Source organism: Dromiciops gliroides, chromosome 1 (assembly GCF_019393635.1).
Source record: "Dromiciops gliroides isolate mDroGli1 chromosome 1, mDroGli1.pri, whole genome shotgun sequence".
Classification (NCBI taxonomy): domain Eukaryota; kingdom Metazoa; phylum Chordata; class Mammalia; order Microbiotheria; family Microbiotheriidae; genus Dromiciops; species Dromiciops gliroides.
This window is the reverse complement of record NC_057861.1, coordinates 351,426,407-351,453,357: the sequence shown is the minus strand read 5'-3', so window position 1 is coordinate 351,453,357 and position 26,951 is coordinate 351,426,407. Positions and strand designations below refer to the sequence as shown.

Genomic DNA, 26,951 nt, shown 5'->3' with positions numbered 1-26,951 from the left:
ATTGCCCTGGAAAAAAATAACTTAAAATATAACAACAGAAGAAAAACAAAACCAAATGTCTTCTTGTTCCATGTTTCTTTAAGAAATCACGACTTCCATTATTTCAGAAGGCCTTATGATTCACATTTGACTACAGTTCTTTAACGATATTAAATATACAGATGTATATTACATATTATGTGAGGGAAAGAGGTAAAGCACTTTCACATTCTTTTTTCAATCCTCATCATTTCTCTGTGAGGTTTTCTCTTTAGTTTTTTTGTGACATTAATCCTGCCTGGTTTTCCTCCTACCTATAAGACCATGTATTTTCTTTCTCCTTTTCTGGATCTTTATCCATGTCATACCCAGTAACCATGAATGTCCCTGAAGGGCCAGTCCTGGGCTCTCTTCATTTCTCCCTGTGTACTCTTTCACGTGGTAATCTCATCAGCTCATGGATTCAATAATCATCTTGGTGCTAATGATCCTCAGATCTGCTTATCAAGCCTCAGCTTCTCTCTTAAACCCTAGATTTGCATTTCTAACTGCTTGTTGAACATCTTAAGCTGGATGTCCCATAAACATCTTAAACTTATCATGTTCAAATCTGAATTACTGATCTTTACCCTCAAACCCTCTCATCTCTTTCAGACTTCCCTAATACTATAGAGGGCACCAACATCCTGTCAGTCACCCAGGTTCCCAAATCAGTTGTCATATTTAAATTTCTTCTCTAATCACCCCCCCCCATCTAATCTGTTTCCAAGTTCTAAATTCAAACATGCCCCCTTTTCTCTGACACTGCTATCACACTGATTCTGGCTCTCATCACTTCAATCCTGGCCTGTTGCAATAACCCTCTGTCTTGCTTCCTTGCCTTATGTCTCTCCCTACTCTTCCTGTCCATTGTTCACTCATCTGTAAAACTGATCTTTCCAAATTGCAGGTCTGATAATTTCACAACCCTTTATGAGTTACACCCTGCCCCGCCCCCCTCCTCACCCCAAGCTCCAGTGCCTTTCTCTAATCTCCAGGATGAAAGATAAGATTCTGCCTGTTTCTTAAAGCCCTTTATAACCTTCTATCTTTCCAGTGTTCTTAGTCCTTACTTTCCCTCCTGCACCCCTCCTCCTTATACTCTGGGATCCAGTGACACTGATCTTCCTGTTTCTCACACAAGGCACTCCACATCCAGACTCTGGGCATCTTCATTGGCTGTACCCTATGCCTATCATCTTCTCCCTCCTCCTCCCTACTTCCTGACTTTTCTGAGGTCCTATCTGACTTCTCATCCAAAAACCCGCTCCTGATCTCCAATTTCTCCTATCCAAATCTTGTTTTCCCATAACTGGCTGTGTGTTGTCTCCTCCATTAGACTGTGAGCTCCTTGAGAGTGGTGATTTTTTTTTTCATTTCTCTGCATTTCCAAAACTTATCATAATGCCTGGTACATAGTAGGCACTTAATTAATGCTTATTGAATTGACTTGATATTGTGGGGCTGCAGGTATTTTTTATTCCCTTTGTTGTAATTGTACACTTTGTCAGTTAAAGCTACTGTCAAGTGATAAAGTTAGATACATGAGGCCAAAGCTTTCTTAAAATCTTTGAAGCAGTTTTCTTCTTAAAACAAAAATTACATGACTTTAGATGTTATTGTTGTTGGTTTATTTGGAAAGGGGTTATCATTTCAGGCATTTACAAAAACCTTAGAGCAAAGTTCTTCCAACATGGTACTTACAACATAACTCAGAATCATGTTATAGAATAGTAGCTATTATTTTAAGGGCGATCGTGCTTTCATTCACCTGTGAAATCATATGTGAATTCTGTCTAATCCAATTCGGTCTGAAAGCCAGAATCAAAACTAATAAAGTATAATGTCTTGCCAACTACCAAACTTATCGTGATTATTATAACAAATTATCCTATTTTTTCTATTTCTAAAATCAATCAGCACATTCGAAATAGGAATAAGTAGAATCTATTAAAACATAATTACATAATTACGAATCAAACAGTTGATCCTGATTAATTATCTACATGCAAAAAAGTATTTAAAAACATAATTATTTGCAGTAGTTTGTTGAAATATTCAAAGTGATTAATTATAAAGTGTGAGGTAAATGAAAATCACAACATTAGAAGGAAAATGAATTCTTTATTGGGATCCAGCTATCTTCTCCTCTCACTTTTGGATGTGATGTTACCTCTAACTATATCCAGCATGTACTTTCTAGGAAACACTTTGAGAATAAGGATTGTTTTACATGTGCCTTGCCATCCCCCAGGGCCTGGCACAGTGCTGGGCACAGAAGAAGCTGTTTAATGCCTGCAGATTGATTGGTTGACTAGGCACAGTAGTTATCAAAACACATTTTGTTTCTTCATTAAACATCATTCAAATTATGAATCTATTTGTTGGGTACAGCATCCTGCTGACCATACCACTTGTTGGGTATGCTATCCTGCCAATTACACTAATCGTTGGATATATTCAGTAGCTCAGATGTATGCCTCCCCCATCCCCCTGAGATAACAACTGGATATCAAAGAAAGCTATTGTCAGCTGCAGGGTTAAAGAAATAGATCATTTAAAGGAAGCATACTTATGGGAAGGGGTAGAGCGGGGTCAGTTTCTGGGATGACTGGTGGATGTTATATGAATTCCCATCTAACTACACCCCCTGATATTTATACATGTAGGTTATATAAGCATACTTGGCAGGAAAACCTTCTTTGCTGAAGCATGAATCAGAGGTATAAGGGCAGGTGCACAGGGGGTTGATTGGTCAAAAGGTTGCATGACTTCCCCGTGCTTGGCTAGATCATATTGTATGCACCTTAAGGGCAGCATGTTGGATATTCCTTTCTGCAAGTATTGGATCCCACACTCCAACTATACTTCCCTGGGAAACCATTGATAAGAAAGTCTCTACGACTGTGGTAGTGTGCCTGAAAGAGGCACATGCACACATACACACATACCTCTCCTTAGGTAATTGGGTGAATGGGAGGTTGAATTTTTCCTTGTGAGACCTGACCATACAGCTAATGCCATGGTACCTTATACTATCCCATCAAATTATAATTTATCTGCTAATTTCTTAATTGTTGGAAGAAATGGAGCAAAAGTTGGTATATAGGAAGAGGAAGCTGTGTATGCATGTAGCATAAACATATACCTCAAAACACTTTCTCCTCTCCTTGGCTTTCTACTTATGTACACACACAGATACACCTATGCATATGTAAATTTATTTTGGTTCCTTTGGAACACTACAGTTAAGTTTTTTGTTTGTTTGTTTTCCTCTGAACACAATTGATGGTGCCTTCCCAGGCTAGGTAGCATTCTACTCTTCTCTGATATTTTCATTTACCAAATTCATTCAGGGGTCTCTTTGGGAGTAGATCTGCATATTATTCCTTGTTCTGTGATCTTTCAAAGTTAGGAAACTAATAGTCCATTGATAATATAAAATATTCCAAAAGGTACAAAATAAATGGTGGTGCTCTGCCACCCCACCCTTTCTTTCTGTCTGTATTCCAAGCCACTGTTTGGTTTTCACTGAGTATTCACTCATTTTTTTGAGAAGGCTCCTGCTTCTGGTCTTTTGGTTCCTGGCAGATGAATTTGTTAGATCATTTAGCTGTCTTACATTCTAAGGGGGAGTGGGAAAGGGAAGAGAACAAGCATTTATATATTGCCTACTATGTGCTAGATACTGGGCTAAACACTTTAAAAATATTATCTTTCTTGATCCTCACAACAGTTCTGCGAGGTAGGTGCTGTTATTTCCCCCATTTTAAAGCTGAAGAACCTGAGGCAGGAAGAGGTTACATGACTTGTCCAGGATCACATAGGTACTAAGTGTCTGAGACTGTATTTGTACTCAGGTCTTTCTAACTATAGGTCTAGCACTCTATCCACTGCACTACCTAGTTGCCTATATTCCATATTGACACAACTTAGCATCAGTTTTGGATCCTCCACAATTACAAGCTCAGATTATTAACTGTATATAGATAATGAGTTACACACCTTCTATCTACTTCATCTCTCCCTTTAGCTCCTGGGCTGCATTTGCAATTGACTTCCAGACCTTTCACCTTGTATTTTTAATTAGCACATCAGACTCAGAATTGGATTTATCATTTTCACTACTTGGTTTGTAGATAAATAGAAGGCAACATGGTACAGCAGAAAGTAGGAAGTTAATTGATAAAAAGTGAAGATTTAGTCTGACTTTACTTTGGAGGTTATCTAGTCTAAATCCCTTATATTACATACGAGGAAATTGAGTCTTAGATAGATGAAGTAGATTGTCCAAGGTCATAGATAGCATAAGCAGCAAATTCAAGTTTGAAACCCAGCTCTTCTGACCCTAAGTCTAATGTTCCTTCTTTCTTTTTATTTGTTTTCTCTCTCTAGGCCTCTGCCTCTAATTCTATTCTTTAATAATCACTATTATGTTCCAATAACACTCCCTCAAGCTCCTTAAGAACTCTCCTTTGTTACCAATAAATTGTTTATCAACCAATACAGTGGTTATATCTGAACATGTGTGCCTCAGTCTAAACCCTGTAGTCTGCTACCTATCTACAATGCAGTGATTAGTCACTGCACTGATCAAAGTTCATACATCTTTTAGTGTCATTGTCCATTTTCTCATTGATGTCTTTATATAGATTGTTCTTCAAGTTTAGCATCCTTAACTCTACATCAGTTCATATAAATCAGGTCCTGTTTCTCAGAATCCTTAAAATTTCTTCATTTCTAATGACACAATGTTTCAATATATTTATATACCATGATTTGTTTAGCCTTTACCCAATCAACAGGCAGCCACTTTCTTCCAGCTTATATTAGTACGCTTTCCACTGAAGCTTGATGCCTTTTTCTATAGAGATCAGTCAAAAATATAAATTAGTTTGCCTGGCATTTAAGGACTCTACCTTCTCCAAATAATAAGGTCATAGATTTAAGCTGAAAGGGAGCTTGAAGGATATCAGATACAACTTTCTTATTTTACAAATGAAGAAACTAAGGCAGAGAGCAGTTAAGTGACTTGCCCAGGCTCTCACAGCTATAAGTGTCCAAGGCCAAATTTGAACCCCGTTCTTCCTGACTCCAAGTCAGTGCTTTATATCCTATACCAAGCTGGCTTTTGCTATAAGCTGCTTCTTACTAAACCAATTCACCTTATTTCACATCAATCCCTTTTTTGAATGTATTTTTCAGTCCAACTGGAATACTAGTTGTTTCCAAATCAGAAATGATTCATATAAGTACACAGATGTCATGTTTCTTTCCCTGCAATTTGCACAGGTTATCTTGCATGCTTGTAATTAACTTTTTCTACTTTTCAGAATCCTCTTATTTCAAGTTCTAAGTACAACTCCCCTAATTACCCCACCTGAAAGTAATATCCCTTTCCTCAAAATTCCTTGGAACATGCAAGTCAAGAAATCTCCTTTGTCCCTTTCACTCTTCCTCTTCCATTCTCTTTATTTGTCTTCAAGTCATATCTGATTTTGTCCTTTTAAAAAAATCTTTGTATCTTTAGCCCCTAGCACAGAACCTTACATATTGTTGTTGTTTAGTCGTTCAGATGTGTTCAACTCTTTGTGAAGGTAGATTAGGTTTTCTTGGCAAAGATACTGGAGTGGTTTGCCATTTTCTTCTCCAGGAGATTAAGGCAAACAGGGTTAAAGTGACTTGACCAAGGTCACACAATTAGTGAGTATCTGAGGCCAAATTTAAACCCAAGTTTTCCTGACTTGCAGGTCTAGTACTGTATCCACTGAGGCACATAGCTCCTTACTAAAAAGCATCTTAAGTAGACATTTAATAAATATTTTCTTATTGACTAGTTAGTGATTATATGGTAGAAAGTTGTGATTTTATTGTTTATGGAGCCATGGCCCTTTAATGAGAGTTCAAGATATATAGATATAGATATAGATATAGATATAGATATAGATATTCCTTTAAATCTATAATTTCCCTTTTGATCCTTCTATTAGCAGTTCAAGAAGTTGTAGAGTGGCAATCATTCCGATGTATATTTTGCCACTGGACCAGATGGCTCAGGAGGGGAGAGTCTGGCTGGTGACTTTGTACAGCCCTCCCTTACTTAAATCCAATTCATTGCAAGTCATGACATCACCTCCCAAAGTCATGGTCCTCTTTGAGAATGAAGGACACACAAGAATGGAGAGGCAATGAAATACTATGGCTTGTCAAATTCAGGAGGTATTTTAAACATCTAGTTCTTGTGAGGAGTGACAAAGCTCACCCTGCTCTCTCTTTTCATCTGAGCATAAAACATGCTCAGAACAGCCACTCTCCTTTCTTTGGAAGCCTCAGCCTCTGTTCAAACAATCTGAACCCAAGCGCTGTCCTCATGTGCCCTCTGAACAGACAAAGAAGAGAGCTTTTTGAATCTACTAACATCTGGAGATCACTCAATGCAGAAGGGTGCTCTAAGAAACGGACGCTCTGAGATAGCATTATTATTCTTCTCAAATCATTTTGGAAGAAATAAAATGTATTTGTGATAGTGGGAGAAAATGTGGGAGAAACTTTGGAGGAAAAATGCATTTAGGTTAGGAAAGTTTGACCATAGAAGTCCCTCTTTGGTCTTCCCCCACACAGAAACTTCATTCTCCTCCCCACATTTTTTAGATGCCAATCCCTCAACTTGAAAACAAGGCACACCAGCCAAGTGCCTGAGATTCCCAAATAGTTCATGATATCTAACAACTTTTCTTGAATTCGCGTATCTATGGCCCAGACATTCTTTTTAGGGCGGAGTTAGTCCTCAGATGACTTGAAAAGAAACTTGAGTGGGCAGATCATTTGAACTTTGTTTCAACTTGAAACAGTAGGTGATTCCCAGAGGCTGAAGAAAAGCATATTTATTTGGAAAGTGAAGACCAGTAGTTCAGTGACTTAAGTACTCAAACAACACACACACACATACATACATACACACATACACACATACACGCATACACGCATACACACATGCATACACATACATACATGGTTTTTAAAAAGCTAAGTTTCAATGTTATCATTTTAAACATTATATAAACTCTAAGAGTAAGGTCAGAAAGTATATTGCTTTCATAGATAATATGCTAGTCTGTCTAAGTTTCTCTTTACTTTAGGTGTTGGGGGAGAAGGACAATGGTGAAAAAATATACACGACAAATTGCAAAAGTAGAAAGGCAACAATTCATAGCAGTGAAGACTCTATAAAGGGTGTGTGGTGAGGAATAACATGCATTTAGAACAAATCGAAGTTTGGATATTGATGAATTTTCATCTTTTTAACCCCACCCCAAAATATGTTCATATTTGCAAGGGGAAAAAGGCATTTCTGACAAGATAATGGTCACAACCAAGAACACAGCTTTGTTTTTAAACAGAACTGTGAAAGGAGAGTAAAGTTGTTTCTTTACTTCTGTACTCAGTCTCTTGGGCTGTTTGGTCGCAATATCAGTATAGGGTTACATGAATTTCTGTGGGGTGGGCAAGATAAGCTGTCATGCAAGTTAATCAGAGATGTTTAATGTCAGGTAAACATTCACTTCTATATTAATTGACTCATTTATATACTTCATTATCTCCATCTATAAGATGGAACTTTATAATAATTATATGTCTATATATTAATATAAAAATTATATGTATATATATATATTTGCTGGTTAAGGAATTTTCAAATTGCCATTGATGCTTTAAACTTCATGGATCATTATTTATAGAATTTGGAGTGAGCCATTAATGTAGAAGTAAACTGCTTTTTACTTTTAGGTCTAATCATTTCACTGTTCTAGCTGTTCATCTCTTTTGACATTTCTTCTATCTTTTTGGTTTATTATTTCTATTTTTTTCTTTTTCTTTCTAGCCTTTTCCTACCAAATTCTTTCCCTTTCTCTTCCCCTTCCCCTTCTTCTTTCCTCGTTTTTCCTTATTCTTTCTTCTACCTCCTCTCCTTTCATCTAACTCCCTTTCTAATGCTTTCCTTTCCTTATAAATCTTACTGTTCCCTCTGTATAGATAAATGTATCAGGAGAATATGATGTTTGTACACAACTAATAGGATATGGATACAAATAAATGGTTTAATTTGCATTAGATCTTTTTTATACTTCCATGTTCCAGCAGAATTCCTACAAGTTGACCCGAATTTATATTTGTTTATATCTTTTATTATTAAAAAGAAAAGAAAAGGCCATTAAAAAAAAGATCAGGAGCACTGCCACAAATTAAGATTTTTCAGTCCTAAAATGGCTTTGTAAAAACAGCAGATGTTTGTGAGGTTAAATTAAATTCTTATCAATTCCCCAAAAAGAATTTGGCAGAGAAGAGAGGATGGCGTGCATGGATAAAGATAAATCAATACAGAACTTTGTTTAGTTCCCATAAGGAACTTGACTATGATTTAGCACAGGAAAAGAGTAAAGTTTCAAGCAATAAGAAAAGGTGCCTTTAAGGTATATGTATAGTTACAAATTCAGAATTTTGTGATGGATACTATTTTGGTTCTTTTAAATGCAATTGTAGGATTTTAGAGATTGAGTGATTTCTTAATTTTGGGGGTGGATCAATGAGGGTTAAGTGACTTGCTCAGGGTCACACAGCTAGTAAGTGCCAAGTGTCTGAGGCTGGAATTGAACTCAGGTCCTCCTGAATCCAGGGCCAGTGCTTTATCCACTGTGCCACCTAGCTGCCCCATTTTTTTAAAGTAAGAAATTAAATACAAGCAGTTGGTATCCAGAAAAAGAACTATGGAGCCTGAATGAAGATCAAAACATACTATTTTCACTTTTTTGTTTGTTTTTTTATGTTGTTGATTCTTCTGTCTTGTGGTATTTACCTTTTGTTCTCATTCTTCTCTCACAACATGACTAATGTGGAAATATGTTTAACTGATTTAATGTATAACCCATATCAGATTGCTCCCTGGCCTCAGGAGGGAAAGGAGGGAAAACAACAACAACAAAAAAAAAACCTTGAAATTCAAAATCTTACAAAAATGAATGTTGAAAACTATCTTTACATGTAATTGGAAATAAAATAAAATACTATTAAAATAAATAAATATAAGCTTTTGGTGAAGAAAGAATGAGTTCTTAAATTACCAAAGAAAATACCTACAGGAAAGAAAGCACACAAAAAATTAGGCAGGCCCCAAGAGTGAAAACTTACATCTGAATAACACAATATTATTCTGTGCTAACCAGGAGATACTTGGTATACCCTTTCTGTCCTGTAAAAATGCCTAATTTTGTCCCAGCATTGTGTGCATATTTTCAGGAAGCATGTTGATATATTCTTAGATATATATTCTTGGCTATTTTGTGTACATTCATAGCTTTAATATATTTGTTTTTATTTACATGATTTGGATTATTCAAATTTTAGACATTTATTATAGTTTATTTTAAAATTTTGACCAAAAGCAGACAACAATTCTGTTTAACATATGTTCCTATATTATTTATTACTATAAATCTCTTAATAATGTTTAATGCAAAGTTTTACCTGGTAACAGTTTCCATTTTAGACTACAGTTATGGTCATTTTTTTCTTCTGAAATGGAATAAATTGAAGTCAGAAATCTTTTCTAAAAGGAAGAAATAAAAAAATGCTAAAATGACTTAACTGTACAGATGAACTACATATACAAAGTGTGTATCATAAAAATATGTAAATTGTTGGTACATCTCTGAAAATAAAAAAAATGGGGAGTATGTATCTCATGGTAGTGTCAAACTCTTGGGCATTGTAATATATTTGGTGGAGTCTGCTAAACTTTCTATGGCTGCCTAGTTGGGCACAAAGGTAGTTTCTTCATCACAAATTAATTTTCTTGGGACTGTTATGGAAAATATAAAACCCAAGGTTTCTTTTTAATGAAAAATAAAATAATAATTATATATAGAACTTTTTAAAAATTGATGCCTTCCTTTATAGCTCAGTGCGTAATGACCTATCTGTTGGACTCCTAGGGGAGAGAGAAAACTCACCTTCCATGGTCCTACTCACTTCCCTATTCAAAGTTTATGTCTGTTTCAAGCAGATACAGCTTAAGGAATACCTCTATTTTATTTAGAAAGAATTGGGGCAGCTAGGTGGCAGAGTGGATAAAGCACAGGCCTTGGATTCAGAAGGACCTGAGCTCAAATCAGAACTCAGACACTTGACACTAGCTGTGTGACCCTAGGCAAGTCACAACCCTCATTGTCCCGCAAAAAAAAAAAAAAAAGTAAAAGAAAGAAAGAAAGAATTAAGTTTTGCTGGACATGATGGTAAATAATATGATCCAAGAAGGAAACAGATTAAAATCAATATATTTGAGAGATGAAAGATGATCATAAATTATTGTCAATTATCTGAGAGGTAGGGGGAATAGAAAAATATGACATTCAGAAGAAAATATTTTTTTTAATGAACCCTATCAAGCAAAACAATTTATTCCAACAAACCAGGAATTCACGAGACATCCAAGTAAGCCAATACTATTGTATTGTTACTAACAACACAAATACTCAACACCTGAGTGTCAATTACATTTAGTTTTTATCATGTAGTATTGTTAAGAGAAGATAATTTATATTATTAGTGTGAGAGTTGAATTGACCTTTACCTACTCTAGTTAGTTCAACTTCTCCACCATAGGTGACTTGGAAGCACTTGAAGTAGCAGAAATATCCTATTTTGCTGAGAAGGGACCAGGTAATTGTGAACCCCAGATAAATTTTTTAGTTTCTTTTTGTAACTTCTCTCATATGTCAGTATTTTATAGTGGGACTACATAGGTGATTGAGTTTCCACTATAACATGTGGGACATGACATGACAGATTAATACTCATGAGTATGGGAACAAATTATCTTCTAGTATCAGCAACAAGTGCATTTATTAAAAATATTTAAAGCCAATCATTCATTGAACTGACATTTTTAAGTACTTACTATTCACTGGGGATACATTGAACAATAACTTTTATTTACTGCTCTCCCCCAAATTCAGTCATTTGCCTTGTCTTTTCAATGCTTCCTCCATCTGGAGTGTTTCACTTACATCTCCTTCTAAGGGTTACTATTATTAATCAGGCCTTCCTCACCTATTGTTTGGTGTCTTACATACAGGAGTCTCCAAATTGATCTTTTTCATCCAACCTCTTCCCTCTCTAATATATCTTTCATAGTGTTTATATTTTGATATTCCTAGCAATGTCACTTGTCTGACCAAAAGCTATTTATGTTCCTCTTGGATAAAATGAAAGCAGTGATTGGTATTTAAAGTCTTTCACAATCTGGTAGCTGAGTCGTATAGTGGATAGATTACTGGGCCTGGAGTAAGGAAGACCTACATTTATATTCTAACTCATTCACTCTCTAGCTATGTGACCCTGGGAAAATCATGTAAGCTTTGTGTTCCTCAATTTACTCAACTGTAAAATGGTAAAAGTAATACTATCAGGCAGCTAGGTGGAGCAGTGGATAAAGCAGGACCCGAGTTCAGATCTGGATTCAGACACTTGATACTTACTAGCTGTATGAACCTGGGCAAGTCACTTAACCTTCATTGCCCTGGGGGGAAAAAAGTAATACTATCTGCTTTCAAGGGTTGTGTAAGTCAAGTCAGATAATATTTGTGGAATGTTTAGCACACTGCCTGGGACATAGTGCGTGCTTATTAAATAAAAGGTTGCTCCTACCCTCTTTGCTTCTCCCAAACGATCTTTCTAAGCTGATTATAAATCATTTCCCTTCATGGACTCAACATTCTATCTTTCATCTCTGTCTTTGGATTGTCTAGCCTTTCCCCATGCCTGGGAAGCTCTCTTTCTTTTAAGTCAAGCTCTCTCCAAGGGTAAGTTTAAGAGTAGTATCTTGTATAAAAGACCTTCCTTGATTTATTCCATTTTTAGTGATTCCCCCTACTAAAATTACACTGAATTTATTTTGTGTTTATTAGTGATCACCTTGCCAAGAATAACATTGTATTTTTTTAATTCCATGCGTATTGTTTTAACTTTGTAGAGTATAAGTTCCATTAATCCAAGGTTTGTTTCACTTTTTAAAAATCTGCATTGTCTTACACACTTTAGGTGTGCAAGAAATACTTGTTGAATTGAAATGAATAGGAGATTCAGCAATCTTGCTATGGTCCTGAGGTAGGAGAGAAACAACATGGTTTTTGATGACCCCCTATTGAGAGACATAAAGGCAGCCTTGTAGAACTAATTTGCCTGATCAGGAAATGTACTGTGTTCTTACAGGATGTATCTGAAGCATGATGAATGGCCTGCCAACACTTATCAAGTCTGCTTACTAATATACACTTATGTTGATTCACATAGGAATGAGTGATACTACCAACAGAAGCCTAGAATGAATTGAAGAGAAGTCTAAATCACAGTTGAAACAAAACAAACATAGGAGTTTTAATTGACTACAAGATCAATATGGTCCAAAAATGTGATAAAGTTAGCATGATTTTAGTTGTTTTTGTTTGTTTGTTTTTTATAGAAGCACTTCAGTATCCCACAGGAACAGTTTCCATTGCACTCTCTGTTTACTACATCTGAAACATCATATTCAGTTTGGGGTTGCCACATTTAAAGGAGTAATAAGGATATATCATGTGCTGAGAAAGAAAATGAAGAGTCTGGAGATAATGGTTTTTGTAAGGAATATTTGAAAGAACTGGAGCAGTTTGGTCTGGAGGACATCTTAATTGGCTAATGTAGTATGGTGAGGGGACAGCTACGAGAATGATAATTGTCTTCACATATTTGAAGGACTGTGATATGTAAGATGGACTGACTGTTCTGTGTAGCTTCAAAGAACAACATTTTGACTAATTAGTAGAAACTAGGAGGAGAATCAGGAATAGAGGACATAGAATGTCCCTTAGTGTTATCAAGAAATAGAATGGGCTATATTGTTAAGTGGGTGCAACATCTGCAGTTTTTAAGTAAATATGGGGAGTATGTATCAGTTACTTGGCCATCTCCCTTAATTAATCTCCACAGTATCTACATTTGGTAAGGAGGGCATGTCTCACATTAACTTTCTTTTAGACATAGTGTAGGGGCAGCTAGGTGGCACAGTGCATAGAAAGGTGGGCCTGGAGAAAGGAAGATTCATCTTTGTGAGTTCAGATCTGGCATTAGACACTTACTATCTGTGCCACCCTGAGTAAGTCATTTAACCCTGTTTGCCTTGGTTTCTCATCTGTAAAATGAGCTAGAGAAGGAAATTGCAAAACTCTCCAGTATCTTTGCTAAGAAAACCCCAAATGGGGGTCATGAAGAGTTGGGCACAACTGAAAAGTGGCTGCACAACAACAAACCTTGTACAGACTAGATGAAGTACCTGTTAGGAAAATCATAAAAGGACACACTGACCCTGAGTGGAGTATTAGACTAGATGACTTTCAGTGTTCCTTCTAGCAATTAATTTTATTCCTTCTTCACAAGTTATTGGTGACTAATTTATGTTCCTAAACAAACTTCCTCCCCTAAGCTCATTAGAAAATAATTCAGAGGGCTTCCTTATAATGATAGTTTTTTTCTTCCCTTTGTTTTCAGATCCTTTGTGCCTGCATAGTGTCTTTCATGTAGTGTACACATATAAACATAAATATATACTTATACATACACTTGCTCACCTGTTAGAATGTTAGTACTTTAATAAACACTTGTTGATTGTCGCATAACAATCACTTAATAAATGCTTGAATGAACTACAACTATGTATCAGGGAGACTCTATTCAGACTGAAAAAGAGGTATATTGTGCCTCAATGATATTTAAGGTTCAAGAAGAACTAATTTCATTAATCCTCATAGTACTGATTCAATTTAATAGCGTTTTCATTGAGACCGGAATAGGTTATGTTTGGTTAACATCTTGGTCTTCCTACGTCTAGCTTCTCTTATTTCCAATCGGTCCTCCATAGCTGTCATATTGATAATCAGTCATTTCTGCCAGAATTGGAGAGACTGGTTAGTGCCCTCAGAGAGCAAGTGATTTAACTAAGTTATTAAGTCAGTATAAATCAGAGGAGAGCTTGGAACTCAGATTTTCCTGAATCTAAAGGTCTTCTTTTCACAATACTCAGCTGCTTCTCAATATTTTCATGGCAATCAAAAATTCTAAAGATGCCTTATGTTTATGCTCTGTATATTTGTGTGTGGGGGGCTATACACTGGAAATTTTTGATTTAAAAAATGACACTATATCAAAAATTTTGTATGAAAGATTATGTTTTAGTCATATAACCCTTGAAGTTCCAACTTTAATTACTTCTCTGAAGGAAAACCTGAAATAAAGTTTTTCCCTTAGCACTTAGACTAAAAAACCCACTGACTTTGGTAGATCTTTTATTTCATTGTTATGGTTATTCCCTCTCCAGTGCATACTGAAAGCCCTCCAATACCTCATCCTGTACAATCCTCATACTTGTCTCAATGTAAACCTTCCACAAAGGATTAACCCAATTCACTGAACTCCCTCCTTCTGGGTTTTGGTTTTTTTAATGCTTTGGAAGGATAAATGCATCTCTCGTTCTTTTTTTTTTTTGGATTAGCAGTGTACCATGACTCTTAGGGGAACGTTTCTCTGCCTTGTTATGCCTTTTTTGTTTATCACACTTTCTTGATTGCAGTTATCTTCCTAATTATATCTAAGAGAGTCTATACAAATTAAAAATATTGCATGGGAGAAGCCTTGAAAGCTAAATGTACTTTATCATATACTTTTTTGAAAACAAACACAAAGGTAAAACAAGAATTCTTTGAACCATTTAGTGAAATGTGTGATTATGAAGATATGATCTCTTACAGAAAATCATTTGCAGTTTTTTGACTACATTTTATTGTTTGCATCAAAGATAACCCTTGATATGTCTGTAGAGCATTCCCATCAAGATTTTGTTTTCTGATCAAGAAATATGTTGTTAGGTGTTTTTGTTTCCTTAGCTTTTGGAAGGAATGGCTTCTGTGATCTTTTAGAATTAGCCCCTTTGAGATATTTAAAAAACTGATCCCTGAGAACTTTTAGAATTGTGTTGCTTCCTGTTATATTTTCTTCACTATGTTCATAAAGGAAGTGGTTAGCAAGACAGTCAAGAGCAGAAGGCAAAGAAATGTTTGATGAATATAAAATTATATATGCATGAACATATACATTTACATTTAAATACACACATCTATACTTATTTTTGCCTTTCATTATTGGAAGGGTGAATTCCTATTTAAAAGAAAATCTTAACTTCCAGGACATAGATTGCATTAGTACATTTTTAAGCTACCTGGAATATTTAGCAGCTTTTCCCCCCCTCAGTGATATCAGTATTATTTTGTTAATTGTATTTGTAAAGATCAAAATGGCATGCCACTAACTCCTTATAGTTGTTGTACCTTCATAGGTAAACAGTTTATTAGCAGAATTTGATTGAACCCTTGAGATAATAGTGTATAGGAATCAAAATGAAGGCATAAATAAGTAACTTATTAATCTACCCAATTGTGAAGTACTGGCCTTGAACTTTTCCCCTCTATTGTCAGTAAGAAATCAGAATTATACAGAACCACATTCCTATTATTTATTTTCTTAATTTAATGAACTTTTTTTTAAAAAGGCATCTGGAGGGGGCAGCTAGATGGCGCAGTGGTTAAAGCACTGGCCCTGGATTCAGGAGTACCTGGGTTCAAATCCGACCTCAGACACTTGACACTTACTAGCTGTGTGACCCTGGGCAAGTCACTTAACCCCCATTGCCTACAAAAAAAAAACCCTATTATTAAAAAGGCATCTGGAATGTATCTTCAACATAAATTTTAATGGACAATTGAAGGTAATTCAAGCAAGCATATGGGGTTACATCTTCAGTTTTCAAATAAAAAAAAAAAACAGTTTAAAATATAATTGATGACCTTACTGAAGGAAATATGTGTGAGAGATTACATTTTCTTCAAACTTAAGTTGCATTTCAGAAACAAAACTGATTTTTCATTTTATTTTAGAGAGAGATGGTACTTGACAGCAGTTAACTGTGACTAATGCCCCATTATGTTTTCTCCAGTTGTTTTCCTCCTTTGACAAATGAAAAGAAATGAACTATAGGTAAAAACCTTGCTGTGAAAACCTCCTTTGCTTGTATCCACTGGCAGTGGTTTAGAATAGGTACAGGAGTTTTAGTAGGCTCTGAGAAATAGAGGAAACCATTTTTATCTTTAGGTGGACTCCCGTCTCATTTTGGAATTGTTTGCTTTCAGTACTTGTGCTTAAGAAGCTTTTGCTCCATACTATTTTATAAATTGTCTATACCTGAACCTCACTTTCACTGTCACTTAAATGTGAAAAAAGGGGGGAGAGGAAATTATTTTATTTAAATCAGCTCTGTCAATGCTTATTGACACTATTATTATGAAACATCTAGAAATGATGACATGACATTCAATAAAATTCATTATGGCATGACTGAAATGCTTACTGTTTTAAGGCATTAAGAGGCAACAGAACAAAACATTATTTGTTATGTGTTTAACTCAATTTTTAAAAATGATTTTATATTTGAAATACAATTTTATAAAATCAGAGAGAATTAAAAAGTTAAAGAATCATGTTAAGTCTGTCTCTAATGTGAACAAGTCATTTTGTAGTGGAGTTGACCAATGTTATGATTTTCCATAAGTTCATGGTGACATGAGACTTAGGATAAATCAGAAGTTTTCCTGGGAGAAGCAAAATCAAAATTGACCAGATAACATGACAGACATATTGAGGAATCAGGAGACTATTAAAGTTTAGATTGACCCACTAGATATCAGGACAGACATACCTAAGAACTAAGGGAAGATAAAATTCTATAGCCGGAGAGTCAATTAATTGTGGCTACTACCAGACCAGAGACAGGAGATAACCCCAAAGGTCAGGACCATCATTTCAAAATAATCCCCTTTGAATCTCAGAAATATGACAAGCATACAGGCTTTCCCACCCCACCCCAACAAGGAACTTTCATTTTCAGTTGGTCACCCCATCTACCAGAAATAAAAGCTTTGTCCTTTGTCTGGTTCAGGTAGGCTAAAGTTCTAGACTTTCTTCCTGGCTATATCCCCTTGTGCCACATAAAAACCTCACTTTTATCTTTAATAAGGACATTTGTGAGTTTTAATTCTTTAATAGAGGAAATCCAAGGATCAGTATTTCTTTCATCTGTTTCACCCTTGACAGCACCAGATAAAAAAACACTTTAATTCTAATTGGACTGCGTGTGTAATTCTTTACTGAGGAATAGCTAAGGACCACTACCACATGACAATGGCTTTGAATATCTTTGTCTTATCTTAAAATTCAAGGAAAAATAAAACCAATTTCAGATTGATTTTTTTTTTTTGGTGAGGCAATTGGGGTTAAGTGACTTGCCCAGGGTCACACAGCCAGTAAGTGTCAAGTGCCCAAGGCCAGATTTGAACTCATGTCCTCCTGAATCCAGGGCCAGTGCTCTATCCACTGCGCCACCTACCTGCCCCCAGAATGATTTTTAAAGTGGGCCATCTTCCTATTTTTGCCAGATGTTCAGAATCCTGTCTTACTTTCCACCCTTCTCCCCAAGACACTTTAAAAATCATTTTAACTCTGGTAATTACATGTAGTACTGAGAACAGAGGAGAAAGTGATTTCACTCCATATAAAGTTCTGCACTGTCAATGCAGATTATTTTGAGGTAGTTAATGTGCAGGATTACTTAAAAGAAATTGTTGATTTGATATAATTCCTTCAGAGGGGTCTTCAGTGGTTTGGTTGCCTTGTGGGAAATACTTAATGGCTTTGTGACAACTTCCTCTACTCTTCCTGGACAAAGCCATCTTATTTCACAGCTCAAAGTATCTATGGGACCAGAGCAAATCCTTTTGTGAATGATTATTGTTTAGATAATTGCTATTGATGGTAGAAGATTCCACAGAGAAAGGGTTTCCAAGGACAGTAAATCACTGTTGTTCCCTTTTCTTACTAGGTCTGGATGAGTACAAAAGACACCTTGAACACTCACTGGGAAATTTGGCATTATTGCTTAAAGTAGAAAACCCTATATAGTGTGTTCATCAATGTGTATGTGACTGAGTTACTCAGTTTCCCTCTTTCCTCATGTCTACCAAGTTTATTTCTCCCCAGAACTCTCATAATACCTTATTTTTTACTGTCTTAAACTTATTCAGCATATTCTAAATTGTATGATAATTACCTTTCTAAATCTCTTAAATTCTCCACTGAATCGTGAACTCCTAGAAGGCTAGCTTCATCTCTTATATTAGCTTTGGTTAGCATAGTAGCTTACATTCAGGAAGCATTCAATAAATAATGTTGAATGAATGAACATGTACATTTATCAATTAATGCCAGACTGTGATACAGTTTTATACACCTTGTCTGGGTACTTGTAAATGATATTTTTGCCCTTTTACCCTTCTCAGATAAGATCATATAAGCATAGGGAAGGATCCTTTTTTTTTTTTTTTTTTTTTTGCAGGGCAATGAGGGTTAAGTGACTTGCCCAGGGTCACACAGCTAGTTAAGTGTCAAGTGTCTGAGGCTGGATTTGAACTCAGGTTCTCCTGAATCCAAGGCCAGTGCTTTATCCACTGTGCCACCCAGCTGCCCCAGGGAAGGATCCCTTTTTAAAGACTTCCCCTTTTTCTCCTAAAAAGGAGACAATCCATTTCAGGATTACACTTTTGACTGTGTGTCCTGCCAGTAATTTGCAGAAGATTTGATAAATGTACGTGATCATTGTTTAAAAAAAATCTGATCTAGGGGAATCAGAACTTAAATTCTTTGCTTAGATCTGTGATTTTCTTCCTTGTATTTGGTTTTGTTTTTGTGGATTTAATAATTAAAGCTTACAATTTTGGGTTTAATTTCTATATTTAACTCCATTCATCTGATTTTGATAACTGCTACTTTCTTAAAATGCTTTCTCTTGTTACAGATTATGAACAGAGGAGTATTATAGCATTATTAATCTTTGTATGTTTATGAAAATAAACAATAGTGACTTTGGTGCCCCTTTCCACTCACCACTTTTTAGCTTGCTTTTATATGCTGTCTTGTCCCATGAGAATGTAAGTTCCTTTAAGGCAGGGATGTCTATTTGAATACCCAGAGCTTAGCATAGTGCTTGGAACAAATTAGATGTTTAATAAATTCTTGTTGACTTTATGTGAAAGAAACCTTGTAGATGCAACTTCCATTGTGAGCTTCATCATCACAGAATACAGAGCTCATCATTTCAGGTTTTATCTCTCAGTAACCTCGCAACAGCTACGACAGTAACTAGAGGAGAACCTGGCATTTGACTTATCTTTGAAATGATACTCAATGACCTGTAGCTGATTGAAATTCTAATTTTTATTCTTACAATTGTTTAAAATTGTTTTCAAAATTAGAAGATAGGGGCAGCTAGGTGGCACAGTGGATAAAGCACTAGTCCTGGATTCAGGAGGACCTGAGTTCAAATCCTGCCTCAGATGCTTGACATATACTAGCTGTGTGACCCTGGGCAAGAAGTCACTTAACCCTCATTGCCCCACAGAAAAAAAATAGAAGATAAAATTACTTTAATAATGTCTTGTATATTGTGGCTACCTCGATATTAAACGTAGACAAGATAATGAGAGCCATGGTACATGTGAGAGAAATCCAAGCTCTTCGTTTCATTTCCTTATGAGTCAGTATTCAATATGTTTATATATATATATATATTATAAAAACCTAGAAACAACACCATAGATTTAAATTTTGCTCTAAATCTTAGGCCCTTTCCTCTATTTTTACCCTCTATAACAAAGACTCCCTCCATCCCATATATCTACATCTAGATCCAAATCTAATTTGTATTTCTATATATGTACACACATTTCTAATATATACATATATGTATTCCTGCTCCCCCTCCATTTCTCTTCTAAGTGCTACTTGAACATCTCCAATTTTCTATTGAATATTTTAATCTGGATGATCCCATAGTCATCTCAAGACCAACATCTCTAAAAATGCTATTAATCTGCCCACCCAATACAATTCATTTCTGAACTTTTTTATTTCTGTTGAGGGGATGACCATCCTTCCATTAACCCATGTTTGCAACCTTGATGTTATCCCCTTCCTCACCCTATCCATCTAACCAGTTGTCAAATATTTAATTCCCACTTCTAAAACATCTCTCAAATCTTTTTCCGTTTTTCTTCTCGCAAAGTGACCACTTTTTGCCTAGACTATTGCAATAGCTACCTAAATTGCCTCCCTGCCTCAAGCACCTCTCTTCTTCCATTCATCCTCTACACAGATACCAAAGTAGTTTTCCTTAAGTGGAAGTCTGACTTACCTACTCACTGAATGCATGTTTTTCCATTTTGTCTCTATTATCAAATGCAAGTTCATCTATTTGGCTTTCAAAGCTTGTCAGAAATCAACCAGCCTTATTTGTACATCACTCCCCTTCCCACATTGTGCAGTCTAGCCAAATTAAATTTCTTGTAGTTCCTTGCACACATCTTTATGTCTTTACATTGACTTTCCCTCATCTTTGAAACTGTCTCTGTCCTTACCTCTACTATTCAGAATCTGTTTTTCTTACTAAAAATTCTGCTGAGATGCAACCTTCTTCATAAATTATTTCCTCATTCCCTAGTTGCTGGTATCTTCCTCTCAACGTATTTACCTTTTTCTCCCCTAATAAAGTATAAGATCCTTGAAATCAAGAGATTTCTCTTAGCAAAGTGAATGACACATAGGTGACATTTAATAAATTCCAGTTGATTGATTCTTATATTTTTTTGAAAATTATTATTGAACCATACTATTTCTTTTGTTTTGGGTGCTGTTGTTTTTCTATTTTGAGGATTTTCCTTATTAATCTGATTCTTCTCTTATAGCATGACTGATACAGAAATATGTTTAATGTTGTTATGTATATGTATGTACACATATACGTGTATATATATGTGTACACACACACACACACACACACACACACACATATATATATATATATAAAACCTATATCAGATTGCCTGCTGTCTAGGGGAGGGGAAGAGAGAGGGAGAAAAATTTGAAATTGGAAATCTTATAAATAAATGCTGAAAACTATATCTACATGTAACTGGAAAATAATAAAATACTTTTATTTTTTTAAAAATAAAATTATTAGAGTTAAAAACAATCGAGTTTAACACAGATGGTTCCTTAAGAGAAAAACAAATGCATGTACACTATGGCTATAAATGCAGAGGTTTTAGTTGCTATTTTGAATATCTGGGATGTTTACAAATGAGTAGAGATATAGATCCCTCCAAAGATATTATTTTTAAATTAAAATCTCTGAATTATTAATTAGTATAGATTTAAAATTTCCAGAGTGCCAGTTTTGAACATGCTTAAAAATTGAGCCAAGTAAAGTCATTATCAAAGTCTGAAAGTTTAAATATGCAAGAGAGTTGCTGAGCAAATAGGGTACAATCAGTATTATTTTCTTTGAACAGAAGTCACTGCTAAATTAAAACGCAATTAAATGTTTTGTAATTGGTAATTATATGTGTATATAGATTTGGTCTTGTTTTCATTTTTATAATGGCTCTAAGAAAATAATTAAGGAGTCTAATTATCCAAGATCATAATCCATGAAATCAGTTGTCCTTGACTGACAGATTATGGAAATATGAGAAGGGGCATCAATTGCATTGATTTGCCCTTGAAAATAAAGCAATAAACAAGTTGTTTGTTAACTATGAAAAAGAGATTAAATTTAAGTGAACCTATAAGTACATAAGGCAGATAAATGACCTTTTATTAAACCGTTGATATCAAGGAACTATAAACTCATGAGTTATACCATTACTTTCTTTGAAAAGCATAATTAGAATAAAGGATTTAGCCTTCACTGTAATAGCTACCACAATACCTGTTGGATTATAAATAATAATCAATAATATTGTAGGTACTCTAGACTCATTAGTTTTATAGTTACCTGATGTAAAAAAGCATTAAAATGAAAGGTTCAGCCCTAAAGTGTTAACCAGTAAGTGACTGGGCCTTAGATTCTGTGTACTAACCAGAATTTAAACTGTGTTGTTTAAAATCTAATGTAGGTTCTAATCTGCACCCCGCCCCCCAGTTTTGGGGGGAAACTGGCCAAAATCACTGATAAATTCAGCAAGAGTTTAGGCTTTTAAGGATTTAATAAAAGATATATTATAAGACAGTGAAGGGAGAAAAAGATTGAGAACAGATTCCTTATAGCATGGAAATCCTAGCTTTCCTAGCAGCCCATGAGAAGATCTGCCACCAAGCCAATGTCTCGAATCACAAGAGGAAGTTCCACTCCGCCAGCCCCAGCTTCGTACTTTCTGTCCTCCTCCCAAAATGAGAGGTTCTTCAAGTTGATTGGTTGAGAGTGGTCTCCTGCTGATGTTTCAGTCCACAGCCTCTGAGAACACACTCTACTCAGGGTTGGCCACGGGTGGTCTCAATTTAATTAACCTTAATTAGGTTCAACTTCTGAGAACAACACCCTACTCAGGGCCAGCCAGGTGTGGTCCCAATTTAATCACCATTAAGTAATTTCTCAATCTCTCAGTCTCACCCAATGCATTCAATTCCAAATCAATCTTCAGGTGGGGCTCCTGGGTGTCTGCCAAATCCTATTATTTTATCACAACCCACATGAGTTCATTTTGAATATAGGCAAAACCCCCATTTGAAAAGAAACTCATCAATGTAAAAGCAAGTACAGAAAAGACAGGAGCTAGTTTATACTTATTTTCTGGTACTCTAAGTGAGTTTTCATTCCTATTTTTTTGTCATTCCTATTTTTTAATGAAATTTACACAGATAACCAAACTAGATTCAAAGCTCTTGATGTACCTACTATTTTTCATCCAGTCTGAAAGCCATAGTGGTTTTTTTTCATCTTCCCATCATCATCCCTCCAAATATGGGATTTTTGATCTTCAGCCATTTCTCTATCATTTCTTCCTGCTACCCCTTTTATTCTCACTCTTATTCAACATGAACTGATTCATTCTTCTGGTTTTTTATCTTTCTATGAGTACCTTTTCTACTGATGTCATGACAAAACCAAACTGATCGAAAGTGATACATTCTTGTATATGCAGATATACATATACATGTATACAGATACTATATATGTGTATATGTATGCGTGTGTATATATGTGTGTGTGTGTGTGTGTGTGTGTGTGTGTGTGTGTGTTCATTTTGGTAAAACAAAAAAACTGTCTGGAATAATTTTGAGGATAAAAATACATACCTTAAAAAAAACTATTACTTAGACTTGATTGGCTATAGTTGAGTCCAGTGTATCCTTAATTATTGACTAAAATCTGAATTCAAATTTAGTTGGTTATAAAGGAAATGCTTTTTGCCAAACTTATTTTGAACAAGAATAAACTTTAGAATGATTAATTGACTTTTTTCTCCACTATACTGAAGAAATACAAAATCCAAGAAAAAATACAAGGAACTTTGTTTGCTGATATCTAGATGAATGACATCTGTTTTTGGTCATTCCCACATTTATTTTCTCTAACATCTAAATGCTTAATTCCTGCCAAAGATTTTGTAAATCTAAAGTTATGCTTATTTTTATTCTTCGTTTATGATTATGTTATCTACCCATGAATATTATTTTATTTATTTGGCTCAGTACACAGAATTCAAGGTGATTAAATCATTATTATCATGTGACTTTGAGCTAGAACTTAGGATAATAAACTGAATTATCATCATTTTGGAATGGCTTTTTTGAATACATAACAGCTAGGTAAAACAGTGACTAGAACATAGGCTTAGATAAAGGAAGGCCTGAGTTCAAACCCAGTCTCAGACACTTTTTAGCTGTGTGATCCTGGATAAGTCACTTAATCCTTGTTTGCCTTAGTTTATCCAGTTATAAAATGAGTAAATCTTTGTAGTAGTATGAATACCGTCTATGACCTATGCATTTATAATTGCAATTAAAAATTCTGAGTTAACATTAATGTCTATAAAATGATTTCCTAATATACATTCTTAATCTCAGCTATGAAAGTACCATAATGAAATAGAAGTTTATTGCACTTACGCATATTATAAACCAAGTTCTATGCTAATATATGTGCTATAGATCTGATTATTTTACTGAACTTAGTGCCATAAAATAGAAAATTATTCATCTTACCTAAAAAAAGATAATTATTTAACATTGCTATGAACACAGTGTTTATTTACTGGATTGGTGTGTGAGAAATGCTATTAAATATATATTCACCAAATATAACATGAAATTGGAGCCAAAAAAGTAGAAAAGTGACTTCTAAGAATTTTCATTGCTCTAGAAATCTCTATTTTATTTTTATGATTGCTTCAAAATTCAGGAAAATTTTGTTCTGGGTTAGGCTTGTCTGGCCAGTCACGTGGTAGTTCAAGTCCAGTATCAGAACTAAATGTGTCACATCATTCATTAAGCAGTTATCTGACATAGATTTATGTAGTTTTAGAAAAGGAAGCATATATAATATTAGCACATATCAAAAACACCATGAATGGATTCATCTGGTGAACCTCTCCTGCCTCTGAGTTACCCATAGTGGTCTGCTAGTCAGGCGTCAGAAATCATTGAGCTCCTTATGGTTGTGATGTTAATGGCCTGAGCCTTTAGGCCCCTGAGTCAATTAAGTCTTGATAATGCTTCCAAGATATTTGAAAGAAAAAGTAACCTAACTTCTTTGGAAGCCAGGAATTGGGGTATAGCTTTCATATCCTTCAAAGAAAAGCAATACAGTAAGATAGAAATTTTCTTTTTAAAAATTCATTTTAATAAAAAAAGCAGCAAAGTGCTTATTTTGTGCGAAGCTCTTTGCTAGATGCTAGGTATAAAAAAAGAAATTCCATTCTCAAGAAACATACATTCAAATGGAGTAGACAACAAATGCATATACATAATATAAATATATATGTATATAATAAGAATAAAGAGAATGAATACAAATAAATACAAAGTAGTTAAGTATAAGGTAATTTGGGAAAGAGGACATGAACATAAATGAGTAACAATAAAACAAAGTACAAATGAAAAAATCCTTAGGCACCAGCGTTCACATTCTTCTAACCACTTTCTGCTTCCTTTCTCCATCTGCTTCCTTGTCCCTGCCATGACTGTCATCCTTCATTGTTCATTCTTACAGATGAAGGCAAATCATCATTGGTCATATCCATTACATTTGAAGCAGTGCACTTCTTGATGCCTTTAACAATACTCTCAGATGAGATCTCATCACACGTCTGCAATACCTATTCAAGCAGTAAACCCAATGGGGGTTTCATAATTTCTTCCAGATGGTGTTAGAGCATGACCGTCAGGGAGCAGGTTGCCTTTGAAAGGCTGTTCCGCCCCCCCCCCCCAAAGTAATATTTAGAATGTGTAGCTGTATTCCTCCAGGTATAATCACCAAGTCACTATTCAGTGAACAAAATGGTGTTTTTAGAGATTTGGTCGAATTATTAAAACAAACAAACAAAAACAACCATTGATTATTGGCATGCCTATTTCTCTGCTTTTCTAGTCATTCTTTCCTTCCTGTTTGCCTATCTCTCTCATAATCATATGCCTCACACTCTGTTTTTCTCCGTCTAACATCTGTGTTATGTAGATCTGTATGTATCATCTATCATTGCATCATCTTTGTATATATGTATCCTCTCTCTCTCTCTCTCTCTCTCTCTCTCTCTCTCTCTCTCTCTCTCTCTCTCTCTCTCCCCTATCTATTTATCTCAGTAATAAATGCCTTATTCATCCTTAGAGTTGTAAAGAATTAATTGTTATTTGAGGTTTTTATGCCTCCGCATGCACTGGCCTGGGGCTCGGCAAACCACATGGTGCTCCACCCACTGGTTGTAGCCCTTGCCAGGGCTCTGGCCCCTCACTTCATCACCACTGGCCGACACCTACATGGGCCTGGCAAAATTATAATGATTGGAAGCCTAGTGAGGGCAGTCATGTGACTGTCAGAGTGGCCATCCCATTGGCTGGGGCTGTGTGGGGTGTTTCTAGGTTTGGGGGAGGAGAATTGGGCATTCTAGGTGGAAGCTAGAGAGCGACAGGCATTCTGCTGCTTATTTTCAGCTGATTCCTGGGTGGTGGCATTTTTTCAGGTATTATAATTTCACTTTCCCCATTTTATTTCCTTTCCCTTGATCCTACTGATCCTGTTTGTGTGTGTGTTTTTTTAAGTTCGTTCTTGTTAAAATAAATCTTGTTCTGTTTTGAAGGAGGCTGCCGGTCTCCTTCCTTGCCCCAATATTGCGGTGAGCTGCTTAGCTAGCACTCCCCAATTAAAAATTGGTCCCCACAGTGTTTTCCAACAGTATTACAAATTCCTTGACTCCAGCCAACATATATCTTGTATGTGCCTAGCCACACCAAACAACCTCTCTTACTGGCTAGTTTCTTATGTTATAAGACAACATGGAGACATAAGGGGGGAGTTTAGTTTCACTGGTTAAGATAGGCAACATGATTGTGATATGCCCATTTTCATTTTTTCTAGACATCACAATAACAGATGTTGAATCTCTTTTATTGACTTTTTAAAGATGAAAGCATGGGAACAAACAAGCACAAACATGCTCAGGAATTTAGCTAGCCTTACCTAGCTTATATAGAGCAATTATGATTTTTTTCACATTAAAATGCAAGAGAAAAGATCCAATTTTTCAGTAAAATAATTTGAAAAGCACTATGATAACTGGTCCCAAATCAGTCCAATTCAAAGTATCTTTTATTTATCTTTTCCCAAAAGGATTTAAATTAGTATACAGTTAAAATACATGTGAAATAAAGACAAACAAAAATAAAACAGAACAAAAATCAGTTAAAAT

The 26,951-nt window shown here is 35.4% G+C and overlaps 1 protein-coding gene across 3 annotated transcripts in view; it reads left to right on the top strand.

Annotated features, from left to right (window-relative positions):
- Positions 1-26,951, top strand: part of SEMA5A (semaphorin 5A) — a 664,838-nt gene that overhangs the window by 313,275 nt on the left and 324,612 nt on the right. The gene's annotated exons all lie outside the window — the stretch shown is intronic.